Source organism: Camelus ferus, chromosome 8, assembly GCF_009834535.1.
Source record: "Camelus ferus isolate YT-003-E chromosome 8, BCGSAC_Cfer_1.0, whole genome shotgun sequence".
NCBI classification, from domain to species: domain Eukaryota; kingdom Metazoa; phylum Chordata; class Mammalia; order Artiodactyla; family Camelidae; genus Camelus; species Camelus ferus.
In genome coordinates this window covers 7135159-7152402 of record NC_045703.1, presented here as the reverse complement: position 1 = coordinate 7152402, position 17244 = coordinate 7135159, and the positions used below count along the sequence as shown (strand labels likewise).

At 41.3% G+C, this 17244-nt stretch overlaps 1 pseudogene; it reads left to right on the top strand.

Moving 5' to 3' along the window:
- The first annotated feature begins 13229 nt into the window (after positions 1-13229).
- LOC116665530 overlaps positions 13230-17244 on the top strand; it is a 33333-nt pseudogene continuing 29318 nt past the window's right edge.

The following is a 17244-nucleotide window of genomic DNA, read 5'->3' as shown; positions in this document are numbered from 1 at the left end:
TTTAAAAACATTGAGTTACGCATGCTGTTTTGAATTCTTGTGATGAAATTCAAATTTCTGTGTAGTAGACAAAGACAAAGCTTTGCCGTTCTTGATATCAAAATGTGCTGTAGATTTCCACAGATTACTGCTTTACCAACAGTTGAGAAAACAGATAAATGAATGGAACGGAACATGCCCAAACACCCAAGTCTATGTAAGACTTTAGAACTTGTTACTGATGAAATTTCCTATAAGGAAAAGAGAAGTTATTCATGAATGGTGGAGAAATAATCAATTTGGAGAATAGTAGCTAGGTTTTTATCTCACAAACAAGTGTCAGATGTATAGATTAACATTTTTAAGTATTGAAAGTGAGAAAAGTACCGGAAGAAAACGTAAATTCCTGTCTATACATTTTTTATGCTGACAAAGACATTCCTAAGAAGGACTTCAAAAGCAAGAATTCTGGAGGTTGATTTAACAACATAAAAAAATTAAAACTCTGTAGATTAGAAAATAATATTAACCAGAGGAAAAACAATATGCTTTTAAAAGATGTGCTGTGTATTTGTGTCAGACGAATTCTTCATTTTTACTGACAAGTCTTTGAAAGCAACAAGCAAAAATAGCCCCTAATTTGAAATTGGGCAAAGTACAATTTTTTCTTGTCTATAAGTGACCAATAGATAACAGGGAAAATATTTAATATCTCTGGTCAGAAAAGGAATTTAAGTGAAAAGAAATGAAATATCATTTTCCCTTCACAAAATTCATCCAGATGAAGAGCGGTGGTACTTTTACTGCTGATTCAAGTTTAAGTTGCTTTTGAGTTTGAAAGAGACAGTTTCCTGAAAAGTACTACATTAAAAAATGTGTATTCCCTTTACACATGAATGGTATTTATATGAATGAGAGATAAATAATTAGAGCTAAATTAGAGATAAATAGCATACAACTTATTTTTCTCAAAGACTACCTAAAACAGCAATGTATAAAGGAAAACTCACAAAAGGATTTTTAAATCAATTGCAGTGCATTTGGTATGGAGCCATCTTTGACCATGGAAGGTGGCATAGATAATAGATGTATGTTGACTTGCAGAGATCTCCTTTTGAAGATCATTGAAAAACAGAAAAAAAAATCAATTTTATTATATATAAACCCAAGAAGGCTATGGTCTTCTCTTAGCCAAAACTAGGTACACAAGTGTGATAAAAATATAGTTCTGGGCATTTGCATTTTTTGTGAAGATTTTCCATTTAAAAAAATCTGATTTCTACAATGAAGAAGTACAAATTCTAGTAAATGTTTCTTATGAATGAAATACTCCTGGGAAAGAGCAAGAATATGAATCTTGCACAGATAAAAATGATTTCTCACTTTCTATTTTGTAAATGTTTTTGAGGATTTGAATCTTGAGACAACTTCTAGCCTCTTTACAAGTAAAGGGAATCTTGTTATCTGTGCTTGTAGATTTTACTAGGAATATATTCTATGCCCAAGTTTTGGAATATATGTAGCTTTATTATGTATCATATGTTAATGATTATAGAGTAATCATTTTACATTCTTATGGAAATGAAAAATAGTAAATATAAATGATTATTACTGTTGCAAAAGTTTGTAAAATTTTAGGTGTGTCCTTATGACAAGAAAGTCAAAAATAGCAATGTCAATGAGTGTTCCTATTGCAAAAGTATTGCTTTTCTTTATAAAAGAGTTCTTAAAAAGACTGAACTCGCCAAGATATTTATTCATTCTTTTAATCCATTTATTCCTCAACTGTAACCTGAATACTATGATGTAGTAGATACATTCTTCATCTGTCTGTCAGAACCATTTCCTCCTTAAAAACTCCGTGTTGCTTCCTCTGAGCAAGATGAGAACTTTAAAACTGAAATATTAAAACTTCATTTCAGTTTAAACTTTTCCTCCCTTCTTTCAAACAAAAGAGTGTCTGAAGGGAGGAAACTGTAAAAGCTGACATTCACCTTCCCCTTTGAACATTTAGAGTAGTATGTAATTTTGATATTGAGCATTGGAAATTATGCTTTCATACAATGTACACATCTAAGTATTGAATAAAACGAGCCATCCTGATTGAATTGAATCCTGAATTTCCTTTGGCTTAAAGTTTCTTGAAAATCAGAGTAAGAGTTCCATTTTCAAAAATTCTTGTTTTGTTTATTTGAGTTCTCTTTCCCTGTAATGCTTTTATTTTATGATTTTTTAAACTGAAGTTTAGTTGATTTACAATATTGCCTATCATGTTTTTAAGATCTAAAGTTGATTTAAATGCCACCCATGTGACAAGAAGTGCACTAGACCTGTGGCATAGACCATTATTGCACTTACTGGAAGGCACAATAGGTTGTCAGATGCCCCACTATTTTATGCCACAATAAGGAAATTTGTTAAGTGCTGCCAACTCCCAGATACAGAGAACAAACTAGTGGTTTACAATGGGAAGAGGGAAGTGGGGAGGGGCAGTATAGGGGTAGGGAACATAGAGGCACAAATTGTTGGGTTTAACATAAGCTACCAGGATATATTGTACAACACGGGGAGTATAGCTACTGTTGGGCAATAACTCCAAATGGAGTGTAACTTTGAAAGGTTGTGAATCACTGAATTGTACACCTGTAATTTCTGTCATCATGTTGTACATCAACTATACTTCCACGACAATAAAAATGCAACCAGAGACAAAAAGACATCCCAATAATTACACCAACGGGAAAAATGAGAAAGAGTTTTTTTAAAATTCTACCAATTACAGTGGTAAGACATGATGAATTTTAAATTGCCTTCCCATGCCAGAGATATTAAACTGTGAGAAAATGAACATCTTAGGATCATTGAAGTCCAGTGTTCTCTCTAATCCTTACAGCAGCAAAGTAGGTGTGATACCATTTTACTTCACTGAAATGCTGTCTTTCTAAAATAGTAGTAAGAGTCATAACTATATTGTCTGACAGCAAATGAGCTGTTATTTGTGCAAGGAACTGTTGTAAACACTGTGCATAGATTTTCACTGAAGCCTTACAGCCGTGTCCTGTGAGATAACTCCTACTTCATCCCTGTTTGGTTGATGAGGAAATTGAGGCACAGAAAGGCTATGTGGCAGCTAGTAAGTGACAGTTAAAGTAGAAGTCCGGCCCAAGTTGAGCTGAATCTCAAGGTCATGCTTACTATTCAAACAGGTTGTTCTTCCTTTAATGTGGTGAGTAGTAAGAGCTTATAAATAGTGTTCTTTCTGCATAAGAAAACTGAGTATTTCTTTTAAAGGGGTAGGAAGAGCATGCTATTGAATGTTGCCAATGACATGAGTAATGGTATGTTTGAACTAGTTTGCTCTAATGTCCTAAAAAGTCATCTCCCATTCATAGGACGGCCCTCCATTTGGCCTCTGCCAGTGGCCACGGAGGCGTGGTGACTCTTCTCCTGGAGCGAGGCTGCCAGGTCAATGCGCAGGACAGGAAGAAAAGGACGGCGCTGATCAAGGTGAGTAGCAGCCAGCCGTGCCCACATGAGATGGATTCCATGTAATGACTTAAAACTGAATTGATCTGGTTTAAGTATAATGAACCACTGGGACTTGTGGCATGTTGACTTGGAATTCCTGGCACTTACAGTCTGTTTCTTGGCATGATACCGACAGGCCGTACAGTGCGAGGCGGAGGAGTGCGTGGACATCCTCCTTAAAAGTGGAGCGAACGTCAACGCCGCAGATGTGCTTGGCAACACCGCGCTCCACTATGCGGCACGCCTTGACACCGCATCTATCGCGGAGAAGCTGCTGTCCCACGCCGCGGACATGGACGCGAAAAACCAGGTATAGCTCCACTCGCTTTCTTGACAAACTATTTCAAATACAGGTTCTTTTGTAGCCACAGGTGTTTTATTTCTAATACATGTACCGAATAGACTACATCAGGCCCTGTTACCATGGAAACAAGTCCAAAGCCAAGGCCAGGGGCCAGAGAAAGGTGACGCCCACAGGAAAGGCAGAGCTCTGTCGCCCAGCACCTGTGCTACCCCGGAAGGAACAGCTCCCCATTAGGAAGCGCTTGGGAGTGGGTGGTAGTTTCAGAGGCCACAGAAGATGAAGGCCTGGGGGAGTGAAGTGATGATGGGGGCTGGCTGCCTTCAGAGGCGGGGTGGCTACTGGGGATGGGTGGGAGGAGGGAGACCCAGTATGCAGCAGGGGAACTGGGTGAGTGCACATGGGCAGGGGAGGCAGCAGGCCACAGGCCCTGAGCACCCCAGGACCCCCAGTAATAGGATCAGGACAAGTGAGGTCAGGTCGTGTTTGACAACCAGCAGGGGCATTCACTGGTGCTGGTGGCCACGCGGCCCACCACGTACACCCCAGGGTCTTCCGTGCTCAGCCTGGTGCAGCTCCTCAGCGGGGCTGTGGCTCTGTGTGGGCAGCAGGTGATGGCAAAGCTGGTCCGCCTGCTTTTCCTCCGGGACATCCGTTACCTCCCGCCACTGCAGCCCTGCCAGGAATGCCCTCCGCTGACATAATAGGTGCAGTTTTACGTATTATTGGAGGTGCAGGCACTTCCTGAGTGAAAATATTTGGAAAGAACTTAATTGTCTAAGATTTCACTTTAAATAATGAGATTTCCAAAGAAGCATTAGAAGGTACAGCTTTCTTTTGCTTATTTATGGCAGATATTTGTGCAAACATTGCATTTGTTGCAGGTAAAAAAAAATTCTTTCTGTTTTTACCCACTCACATTTTTTTCTGATTGGTGTAAAAATCAAAGAAAGCAAAACTTGCCTTGGAAATAGACTTTGTCTTAACACTGAAGCAAAACAAAAACATCTGACAGTGTAATCAACTCCTTGCTGCTATGGACAAGTTTCTGTTTTATTAAAACAAAGAATTTATCTAAAACTGATTTCTGTCTCATTGCCCAAGGCTTAAGAGGAAATAAAAGGAAACAGAATATGGATTGAGCAGTTGAAACATGCAGGCTAGTGTGGAAGTTGGGCAACTGGGAAATAGCAAGAGGAGGTTTTTGTTTTCCTTCTGTTTATGTAGTTGGGCAACCTGCTCTTCACTGTTTGGGAGAAACATTGTCATCTTGGGAAAGAGTGTGAGTGAACTGTACACTTGCCGAGACATCAGTTTTACGGGGACTCTGAGGAAATGACACTGGTGGTGAACAGGGGGTGAGTAAGTGGGAAATAAGAGAGAAGAACAGATAATGAACTGGCCCAGTGTCCTATTCTGGCAGAAACAGACCCTTAGATAAGAGTCTAGACTTGGCTGTCAAATCTAGGATGTCTTGATGGGAAGTAAAGAAGGCAGAGATAATGAAATCAAGTTGCTTCTGAATTGAGTAGTCCCTGTTGTACTGCTGTCTACCCAGGAGAATGAAATGCAGTTTTGTTAAGTGACTTTTATGTCTCAACTTTTCTTTGTTTGTGCAAATCCTCAAATGAGAGAAGGAACTGGCCACGTGGGTAAGCGATGAGTCCGAACTGGTCGGTTGTCTCCTGTGCGAGTTCTCAGCTTAAATCGTGACAGTGAACCACAATCACCTGGCAGCATTTCCAAAAATGTACAAGCCTAGGCTGTCCCCTGAAGATTCTGAGTGAATAAATGTAGTAAGGCCTAGACACGGGTAGTTAGAAAGATTTCCTTGAGATTCTGATACAACCCTTGGGTGAGAACTATTGAATGGCTCCGTGTAATACGTGTCAGTTCACAGCTCTCGGAAAGAAGGCCTCTCTAGAAGAGTGGGAGTTTGACAGATGCTGGCTTCAGTGCTCTCCTTTCCAGCCACAGAAGCCTGACTTTTATCCATCTCTACTTCAGTGCTTGACAAGTTAAAACGAGTATTATTGGCAGTATATGTGGGCTTGAAGTATAACTCCTTTTTCCTTCCAATCACTGATCATTCAGTGGCACTCAAAGAGTCTTAGAAATTTGCTTCTGGTGAATGATTTAATAAGTAGAGCCCTTTAAGGATTTTGCACCTTTTGTTACCAACCAAGGCATTAGGCCAGCAGGGTTTCCTGAGTGCAGTAATAGTAAATCATGACCCTTCTGTTGGTTAAATCTGTGTGACCGAATCTTGCAATATATCTGTTAGATTTACTGAGCGCCTGCATCATTAAAATGGTGGGTTTGTTTAAAAATTGCAGTATACTTGATTTACAGTGTTGTGTTAGTTTCTGCTTTATAGCAGTGATTCAGTTATATATATATGCACACACACACACTTTCATATTCTTGGCCACTTTGGTTTACTACAGAATGTTGCATACAGGGCCTTGTACTGTACAGTGGGAACTTGTCATTTATCTATTCTATATGCAGTAGTTTGTGTTTGCTAATCCCAAACTACTAATTTACCCCTCCTCCACCACCTTTCCCCTTTGGTAGCCATCAGTTTATTTTCTACATCTGTGAGTCTGTTTCTGTTTCTTCAGTAAGTTCATTGGTGTCATAGTTTGGAGTCCACATATTAAGTGATATCACCTGGGATTTGTCTTTCTCTTTCCAACTTACCTCATCCAGGATGATAATCTCTGGGCCCATCCATGTTGTTGCAAATGGCATGATTTCATTGTTTTTATGGCTGAGTAGTATTCCATTCTATATGAATATACCATGCAAGATGGCAGTTTTAAACATCAAAACCCAGGAAGTTACTAACAGAAGGGAATTATTTTAATAATGTAGTTTCAGCCATCTTATGAACTAGAGATCCATATGATTAACAATAAGGGAGACTGAGATACAGATTGTAGTCTGAGTAGGCATAGGAAAAGTTCTTAAAGTGGGTATTACGAGTCTTTACAGCACTTTTTATGACATGTTGGGGCCCAGGTTGTTTTTTTTTTTTTTTTTTTTTTTTGTTTTTGTAGGACATATGATACTAAAGGAAGGAAAGGTTTTACATCCAAATATTTGCTTTATACCCAACTGTTTGGAAACACAGCAAACATACAAACACAAGTGGGCTATAGACGAAACATGGCCCCTGGATATTTTCAGTTGGCCTCCACACATTGAGTCAACGTTTAAAATTTAGGAGACTCATGCAGAAATCTACATTTCAGACTTCAACTAAAGGAACAAATCTAGTCCCCCATGAGCCCAGGCTCCCGTGTGGTCTGCTGTGCAGAGGCGGCCCCTAGTCAGTGGGGTGTGTGTTCTCCACTTTGCTGTCCTCACCTGGGACCTTCACTGAACATGGGTCCCCTACTTTGCCTCTGTAAGCATTTGACTTGACAATTCCTGTTTTATAGTATATTTTGAAAATGATTTTGAAACTTTAATGGCAGTCTATATTAAATTTATAATCTATTTCATATTGTATAATAATCTCACGCATGGGATTGAATTTTTCAAATTAGAACTTATAAGTTGATTTTAAAACAAACTTTTTTTTTCATGAATATGCAAATAATCATTCCCATCGGAATGTCTGTAAACCTGATGAGGTTGGTCGTGGTCATATCTGACAGGTTATGCTCACGGCAGACGGTGTGATGTCTTTCTCCTCCGCGTGGCTCCTTAGAGCTGCGCTTGACTCAGTAGCTACATGGCTCCCTGCGGAGCAGCGCTGAGAGCACTGAGCGCAGTCGCAGGGCAGTAAGGGGGCGACAGAAGGCCTGGCAGAAGCAAAGGTTCTTGGAACCAGTAAGTGCTTGAAGTGAGTTTTAGAGAATGACTTCACGGTGAACTTTCTGAAGAGCTCAAGGAGGAGTGTTTTAAAGAGTAGGAGCCCAGAGGGGTGAGGAGGAAGAGGCTACTTTGTATTTACTTTACATGATATGTTTATGTTCAGAGACTTACAAATTTTTACATTCAGTTTTGAAATATGTAATTTTGTACATTATAGACTATTCTTACTGTTTTACAGGATGACTTGACACCACTATTAATTGCCATAAGGGAAAACAGGCAGCAAATGGCAGAATTTTTAAAGGAAAAACAGGCAAATATACATACAGTTGAGAAGACGAAAAGGTACAGTAGTTTGTTATCTTTAAAAAAAAAAACCTTTGCTGTTGTTCCCGGGTAGTATCAGTTAGAAAATTTAAATTAATAAAACGATTAACTTACAATCCACACAGCATCGGTTAGGGAGAAAAGCAATTCCAACTGGGTGTCACAAAGAACAGAATACAGCAGGATTCATCTTCCTTTATAATGTTGACTGATGTCATTTGCAACCTGATTCTTTTGATCATATGGTCTTCTCATAGGTCAGGGAGATCACTTTCTTTTTATTAGTATGAATTACAATTTTAATTGACCTTATGATAGAACATTGAATATCTGAACTCTTTTATAATAATTTTTAAATTTCTACTGTGTATAGGTTTTTTCTTAAAAGATGAAGATTAAATGTAGAGGAATTTGTTTTGTCTTTTAGATGACTATTAGCTTGAAATGACTCTTTGAAGAATACTGATATTTTCAGGTTATCACACACGAGTATTCATCACCATTACCGGATCCTATGGGCTCATCCGTTTTTATCCTTTTTCAATTCTTGTACATTTTGATGATTTTATTTTTAATTGATAATGGTAGAAAGCGGAAAGATAGCTTTAGTGATTGAATAAACATTTCCTTTAAAGCAGACAAGCCAGTGGTAGATGATAAAGAGGAAAGAGTTGAGCTTTAGATCCAGCCCAGGTTTAAGTCCTAGTTTTCCTGTTTGTCAGGTGTGTTCTCTGGGGAACATGACTTATCGACAGATAGGTTTCCTGATATGTAAAGGAGGACAGGAGTACCTCCTTTATGGGGGGTTGTGTGTAAGAAAGAAAGACATACGGTATTTAATTCAGGGCCAAGCACATACTTTTCAGCGTGATTCACTGCAACCGTGACTATTTTCATTATTCACATTATTGTTTGAAGCCTGCAAACAGCTTTTGTTTTACTGCCCTCTAGCTGATTTTAAAGTATAATATTTGAGACTCAGTAAGAAATGGGGAAATCTTTATTTAAATCTTTCCCTACTTGACATAAGTGACTTCAGCATCATTTCTTATCCATCAGAGGACTTTAAATCTGCAATTTCGTCTCTGTGTTACCCCAGTAGGACAGGAGGCTGCTTTTTTGTGGCTTGCTTTTGGCCTTGAGGTAATTTGCCGAGATGAACACATGAGCATGTATATGGTCAGTCTTACAGAGATGGTCAAGATACAATATATCAAATTAGCTGTTGAAGTAAGTTAAGTAAATTCCTTGGGGAGGGGGTGAGTTTTCTTCCCTGATTTTAGAATGGCCCTCATGCTTGCTGTAAGTGATTAATCACCAAATATGATCAGGCTTCTTCTTCAACAAGGCATTGATGTCTTTTCTCAAGATATCTAGGCATGCAGTGTAGAAGGATATGCTCTTACTAGTGGTTTTAATATGTAAGTGTTTACACTAAAATGGCGATGATCACTAAACTGGGGTTGAAAATAAGTGTTACTTGTCACACAACAGGTGAGAGTTCAAAGCTGGGTGCAGGCAGTTGGGGGATGGCAGTGAGCTGTGCCCCTTCATGAGCTGGAAATCACGCCAAAGGCCAGACTAGTGAGATGCAGCAGTGGCCCAGGATTCTTTATCTCAGGGCCTCTGAGCCCTTTGTCCTTCAGCATCCTCGTGTTCTGTATTTGATTCCAAGTGTATCCCTTATGCATGGGGTACAAACAATGTCATAACTGATTTTTCTAAGCAGCTATTTGGGTCTTAAAGTGTTTAGTTGAGAAGAAAATCCTGTCTTTTGCCTTGAGGGCTTTCCTCTGTACTCTTCCTCTGGAATCTTCCAAGAAGCAAAGGGATTCCCTGAGGTCAAAGTGACACCCGTCTTCCACAGGTCACTGGGGTTGGGGTGGGGAGGAGGGCTTTCTAGCCATTCTGTTGTGCTCCTCGATTCTGTTGCTGCAGCATCGGTATGAAAACTGGTCTTAACAGGGTCTCGTTGGCAGCTGGGTCTGCGCTGTGCATGTTGCTCTCTAAAGACCTTTAATAGCATCATTTTAAAAGAAGAAAAGAAAACAGAACATGGCCCTGCAGTTGTCCTGTGTGACCTCTCCTCCCAGGACGCCCCTGCTGACCCACGTACCTCAGCCTTCCTCGTGACCCACGCTCAGACTGCAGGGCGACAGCTTGTTTAGTTCTCATGCATTGCTTGTGTAACGTCCTGTACTTACAAATACAGCTACAAAACATGTAATGGCTGAGGTGCCCTGAATGGTAAACCCTGAAAAAAGGACGGCTCATCACCATAACTTGGAACATTTTTCTGAAAACTGCACCTTTGAATGTTGCACCTATGAGAAAACACACATTGGTTTTTATTCGGGATGCTAAACTAGTTCTGGCATTAAAGTTCAGGAAGGATTTATTCAATTTCATCACCCTTTCTCGGAGCATTTTGGGGGTATATTATGTCATTAAATCAATCCTCTGAATACTATTGGGAATTAAAGCTGTAAGATCCCAGTTTTATACAGGAAGACTTTGAGCTGATGAGAAACAACTTTTCCAGGAGCAAATAGCTGTTGGTTACAGAGCTAGGACTTCTGAGTTCAAGATCCTTTCCGTATGTCAGACTAAGTCTAGTTCACTTCGTGAGCTATCCTGCCCTCAGTTCATGACTACTTAACCTGACTTTTTTTCTCCTTTAATTACGTGCTAAAGGACAAGTTTATAGAACTTACAAATTTGAGGTATACAGGACCATTGAAGGTTTGATATTAGCTCTGCTATTGTCTGAAATAATGTAAGAATTTAGTATCTTTGGTCATTATTTTCATATTAGCATTCAAGAGTAATATTTATCGATTACTTTTTTTTTAACATAGCGAACACAAAGATAAAAGGAGATGTGAAATGCCTTTTCAAAATCCCAGCCTGGCCAAGACTTCTGATTGTAAGTGACTGTCTGTGGTCCTGCCATAGATGGAGAAAGTGAGAGGGAGGCAGTGCTGATCATGACAGAGCAGTCAGAACAGCCAGTGTGGGAATTTCATGTCTACCTTGATTTTTACAATTAGTTTCTCCCTTAATGCTGTAGTATTCCAAATTATTTAGGAAGTTACTTGTAGGTCATTTAAACCCTGAGACAGTGTTGTCTGGAAAGAAATTCACGTATTTAAACACAGCCCCTGAAATCCCATGTTCTGTCTTTGTGTAAAGAAGGAAAACAGATCTTTAAGTTTGTTGTACATTTCCTCCATCAACCACACTATAATGCACTGGACTTCTCATAGAACTGGATCTATAATCTTCAAAACAAATGGGTTACACTTAGGAAATGAAGGTTAGTTATTGCACAGTGACTCGTCTCACTTAAAAAGTTACTGTCTTTAAAAGTGGGAAGTCAGCAATCCCTTCCTGGTACTCTGACGCCGTGGCAACCCGTGAGTACTGCAAAGCTGAGCCAGTGCGCAGCACACCAGTAAGAGATTGTTGCTGAAAAGTCCCCAGCGACAGTACAGAAGTCCGGCAAGCAATGCCTTGTGGAGAAGCACTGGTCGTTTTTCCCATCCTTACACCAACCAGGTCTCACTCTTACCAACTTCATTCCTCATAAGAGCAAGCAGAATGAGATATGCTGACCTAATGAGAACCAGATGTTTTCCTCTTTTTCTCCTCCTTCTCTCCTCCCTCTTCCTCTTCCTCTTCTTATTCTTGGATACTTGTCATGAAACTAATTTTGTTAGAACAAGCTGCTCTGTTGCCATCAGTTAAAGGATTTTCATCATAAATATTCAAATAGCTCAACACAGGACTTAAGAAATTCCAGTAAAAGCACAAAAATGCTTCCCATGAACATGAACACGGCTGTGCCGCCTAGATGAGAGCCCTGGCACTTGCATAGTCTGCGCTGTGTGAGGGCCCCTGTAACATAGCAGGCCCCTGGCAAGCAAAGAGCATCTGCTGGTTGGCATTACCAGTTATGGGAGACACAAAGATGGAACTGATAGTTCTTGTCCTTAAGGGAATCATAATACAGTAGAGTTGTCCCTGGTTGTTTTCTGTGTTTTTTTAAATAGAATTTTGAAAGGAAGCATTCTCATTTATCTGATAATTATTACCACTTTTTAAGTCATTTTTTCCCACGTAAATGGCTGTCAAGTGTCTCGTAGGTGCTAAGCACAAACCTGACATTACAAAATGCAAACATTTAACACGCAGCCCCGCCCCCCAGGAGCATGTCACTTACTGTCATGTTTGTGATTCCCTCTCGGTGACTCTGCTCCCTGTATCCCAGGGCCCCTAGGGCTTCATAAGTGTCCTTCTGTATCTTTTGTTGGTATTTCATATGTGCTCAATACTTTAAGTTCATAGTGAGGAAATGGCTTTTGAAAAAGTGGGCAAGATTTGAGGTAAGCATGCAGAGCGAGTAGAAGTTTGCCGGGGAAGCAGACAGAAGGACAGTGTTTGGTAGGAGGAACATCTTTCAAGATGACATTTGGCCAAAGGAACAGCAGTGCAGAGGCAAAAATGTGCCAGGGAACTCGAGAAGATTCATGAGTTTCATGTTGTTGGTCCAAAAAGGATGCCGTGAGCCTGGTTTGGAACGAGGTGAATGCGCAGCTCAGGCATGCTCTGGAAAGCCCTTCTAGTTCTACAGAGAAGAGTAGGTCTCCTGTAGACCCCGGGAAATGTATCGGAATGCTGCTTGCTGTAAAGAATAATAGACTCTGAGGGGCAGTGGCTAAAATAAGAAGTAGGATTGTGTAGATGATTCATGATGCCTTCAGATGTCCCTCCTTCAGCTGTGAGGCTGCCGGTGTTTGACGTCTCCTTTCCTGGTCTGCTGGTTGGCAGCCGCTCCTCGCATTATATTCTCACATGGCAATATCCAAAGGCCGGAAGGACTGCTTTTGTCTACCTCTTTTCCTACAAATAACGAAGAACAGCAAGATGCTTACAATAGCCTTCCCCGAACATTTTACTGGCTGGGTTATATCACATACTCATTCCTAAATGAGACTCTGGTGAAGGAAAAGTAGTTCCACTGATTATCTTAGAATAGTCAATTCTCTTTTGGGAGCTGGGGGGAGGTTACCTTCTTTGTATATTGGAATAAAATGATATCAAAGTAAAGTTGCAATTGTGCAACAAGAAGGAAGAAAAAGAATGGCTGTCAGGTTGGAAATCAGCAATATGTGCTGCAGGGATTCCATGGGGAATTTTGAGCACAAGAGCAAGAAGATTAGGTTTGAGTATTAGGGCTCTCTGGTCATGACCTAAAGCATATGAAGGGATGACCGAGCCAGAAATAGAGAAACAAGAAAACGGTACTGAGACGAATGCAAGTGATGAAGGTGCTCCAGAGGATCCAAAAGATGAGAAGTTGACCTTTGTGGATGGAAAAGACAACACTGACTTGGCCAGTAAATTAGTAAAATCTATGGAGTTTGATGTTTCTTCTCTCTGTGCTTAAAAGCTACTATAGGGCGAGGGAAGGGAATAGCTGATTGGTAGATGGATTGCATGCTTTGGATGCAGGAGTTCCTGGGTTCAATCAAGAGTACCTGCATAGAAAAAGGAAAAAGAAAGGCTAGTCTAAAATATCTGAAGATTGTAGATCCATTTACCACACCCATTACTGTTTGCTTTCATTTTGCCAGCTGTCTTCATATGTATCTGAACCTCAACCAGGTTTTTCTACAAGAAAATGCTTTAACCCTCTGAAATTCTTTTGTGTAACATTATTTTATGGAAATCTTGTTGAATGGACATAGACCTATATGTGTGTGTGTATTATAGACAGTGGTCAGTGTTGTCATTAATATACGTGTGACTACATTTTCTAGGTGAAACATCAGCTGTCTACTCAGCAGAAGACAAAGATGCACAGTCTCCTGATATGGAGGTACTATCTCCTTTTGTTATTTTTCTTCTTCTTTTAATACGTAACCATCAAGGTTCATTAAAACATAAGCGGATGGATGTTTTGACTTTGTGTTCTGACATTTACATTTTCCCATCACAATTCACATATTTTCTAATCTACAGTTAATGCAGTCATTCTGTGATTTCAGTCATGCGAGTGCATAGTACACTTGTGTTAATTTTCCACGCTCATCTACTGAAAGCAGTGTCTGTATCTAAATTCTGTGCTTCACATACTTTTCTGTTACAAAGTACAAAATACTTAATATAGATAGTTCCAAGTGCAAGCTAGCTGTATATTGAAGATCCTTCTCTTTTTTATGTTCTGCGTTTGTTTTTTGCAATTCTCATTTTCGACTGATCAAATGATGTCTCCTATTCAATCTTGGAAATGAGATCTTTCCATTCTATTCCGACTAAGTCTGTTCTAGTTTCCCATTTGACATGGTATAACCTCTGACAAGTCGCCTTTTGATCAATCTGCCCCTCCTGGAATCCCTGTCCCTTCACCCTATGGACTGGACCTCTCTTTTAAGGCACAGCCCCGGCCTCCCCGCATTCCCTGAGCCAAGACATGCACCACACTCTTCTCCCCTTTGTGCCCTCACTATCCGTTGACTTCAGTTGTAGAGCTGTAGAATGATCGTTTTCTGTGCTGATTGGTTTTCACATATCCCTGCCTCTTGTACAACAGAGAGAAAAATCTGTCTTTCTTTTACATTACCAGGTTCTCCCAGGATAATGCTTATTATTTCATAGATACAGTAGAAGTTTTATGTCTCACTGACTGAGAGAGTGAATGGCCAAGTGCATGAGTATGATGGCTTCTGAAGGTGGGGTTTTCTATTTTGTTTTTATAGGAAAGGGTGACACAGCCAGAAATTCAAAAAGAAGAAACTGGTACGGAGACAGACGCAGGTGATGAAGGTGCTCCAGCGGAGCCAACAGATGAGAAGAAATGGACCTCTGTGGATGGAAGAGACACATCTGACATGGCTGTTAAATTACAAGATTTATGGAGTTTCATTTTTTTTCATATCTGTGCTTATGAGCTGGTCTGGGCAAGGGAAGGGTACAGCTCAGTGGTAGATGGGTCACATGCTTCAGATGCAGGAGTTCCTAGGTTCAATCCCCAGTATCTCCATTAAAAACAAAAATTCAAAAGCTATTGTAACATATAAGTCTATAGCTCCAGATACCATATCCATTACACTTTCTTTTCCATTTCCCAACTACCGTAATACATAGCCAAGAAACGACCAGGGTTTTCTTAAAGAAAGTGCTTCATCCCTGCAAAATTCTTTTGGGCCACATTAGTTTATGGAAAGGTGCTTGAATGGAGTTAGACTTCACGTGTGTGTGTGTGTACAGTTCAAAGCGGTCAGTGTTGTCTATTAATAATCTGTGTGACTGCACCATCTAGGTGAAGCGTCACCTTTCCCCTCGGGACTGGACGAAGACGCACACACCACTGTCAAAAAGGTACCGTCTCCTTTTCTTGTTTTTCGTCTTCTTGTAACATCGAGCCGTCGAGGGTCGCTAGTACAGAAGCGGATGGATGCGTCGCCCCTGCGTCCCGACGTTTGCGTTTTCCCGTCACAGTCCTTGACTGCTGTTTTCAAATCCATGGCTAACTAAGTCGTTCTGTGCTTTCGGTCTCCCGATGGAACAGGACACTTCTGTTAGTTTTGCACACTCACCTACGAAAAGCGGTGTCTGTGTCTACGTTCTTTGCTTCCAATACTTTTCCCTAGTAGTTTAGTTCAAGATACTGCATATAGATAGCTCCCCGTGCAAGTTCGCTGAGGTTTTAAATGTGTTCCGTTTGGTCTTGTAGTTTTGGCACTCCTCGGTTTCGATGAGTGGACTGGTGCCTCAGTTTACTGAGTCCTGCCAGTGGGGTCTTCCCATTTCGTTCCCTCTCAGTGTGTTCCGGTTTTCCATGGGACTTCCCATGCCGTTTCCCACCTCGTCCTCTGGCTCATGCTGCCCTTCCTCGAATCCCTCACCCTGCCGCCTCTGCGCTCGGCCTGCCTTTGAAGACACGGTGCGGTCTTCCCAGCGTTCCCCGAGCCAACACCTGCCCCAGACTCTTCCCTCCTCTGTGCCCTGCCTGTCCGTCCACTCCGGCTGTAGAGCTGCTGAATGGTCCTTTGCTGTGCTGATGGGTGTTCACATGTCCCTGCCTCTGCTAACAACACAGAGCCGAATGCGTCTTTTGTGTGTCTTCCCAGCTGTTGCCAGGATGATGCCTATGATTTGATAGACGCAGTGAATAGTTCCTACCGCACTTACTGACAGATTGAGTGACCAAGTGCATGATTAGGGTGGTTTCTCAAGGTGGCCTGTGGGGTTCTTTTGTTTTGTTTTTACAGGAAGGGGTGCCCGAGCCAGAAGCTGAACGGGACGGCACCTGTACTGAGACGCACGTCGCTGACGAAGGTGCTCCGGAGGAGCCAACCGAGGACGAGACATTGACGTCTGTGCTTGCGGCAGACCAACCTGACATGTCCGGTACGTTGGTGAACATCCACGGAGGGTGATTTTTCTCCTGTGTGTGCTTAAAGGCTACTGTGGGGCCAGGGAAGGGTGTAGCTGATGGGTAGATGGATGGCATGCTTTGGATGCAGAAGTTCCTGGGTCCCATCGCCAGGACCTCCTTCCAAAGAAAGAAATTAAATGCTGATCTAAAACACCTCAGGACTGTAGGCCCACGTACCCAATGCAGTACTGCGGTTTGTTTTCCTTCTGCTCACTGTCTCCACACATATCCCAAACACGAGCAGGCGTTCCCTCGAGCAAATCCCTCAGTCCTCTGAAATTCTTTTGGGCCACGTTAGTTTACGGAAAGGTTCTTGAATGGAGTTAGACTTCACGTGTGTGTGTGTGTACAGTTCAAAGCGGTCAGTGTTGTCATTAATATCTGTGTGACTGCACCCTCTAGGTGAAGCGTCACCTTTCCCCTCGGGACCGGAGGAAGACGCACACACCACTGTCAAAAAGGTACCGTCTCCTTTTCTTGTTTTTCTTATTCTTGTAACATCTGGCCATCGAGGGTCGCTAGTACAGAAGCGGATGGATGCGTCGCCCCTGCGTCCCGACGTTTGCGTTTTCCCGTCACAATTCTTGAGTGCCGTTTTCTAATCCACAGCTAACTAAGTCGTTCTGTGCTTTCGGTCTCGCGATGGCACAGGACACTTGTGTTAGTTTTGCACACTCACCTATGGAAAGCGGTGTCTGTGTCTACGTTCTTTGCTTCCAATACTTTTCCCTGGTAGGTTAGTCCAAGTTACTGCATATAGATAGCTCCCCGTGCAAGTTCGGTGAGGTTTCAAATGTGTTCCGTTTGGTCTTGTAGTTTTGGCACTCCTCGGTTTCGATGA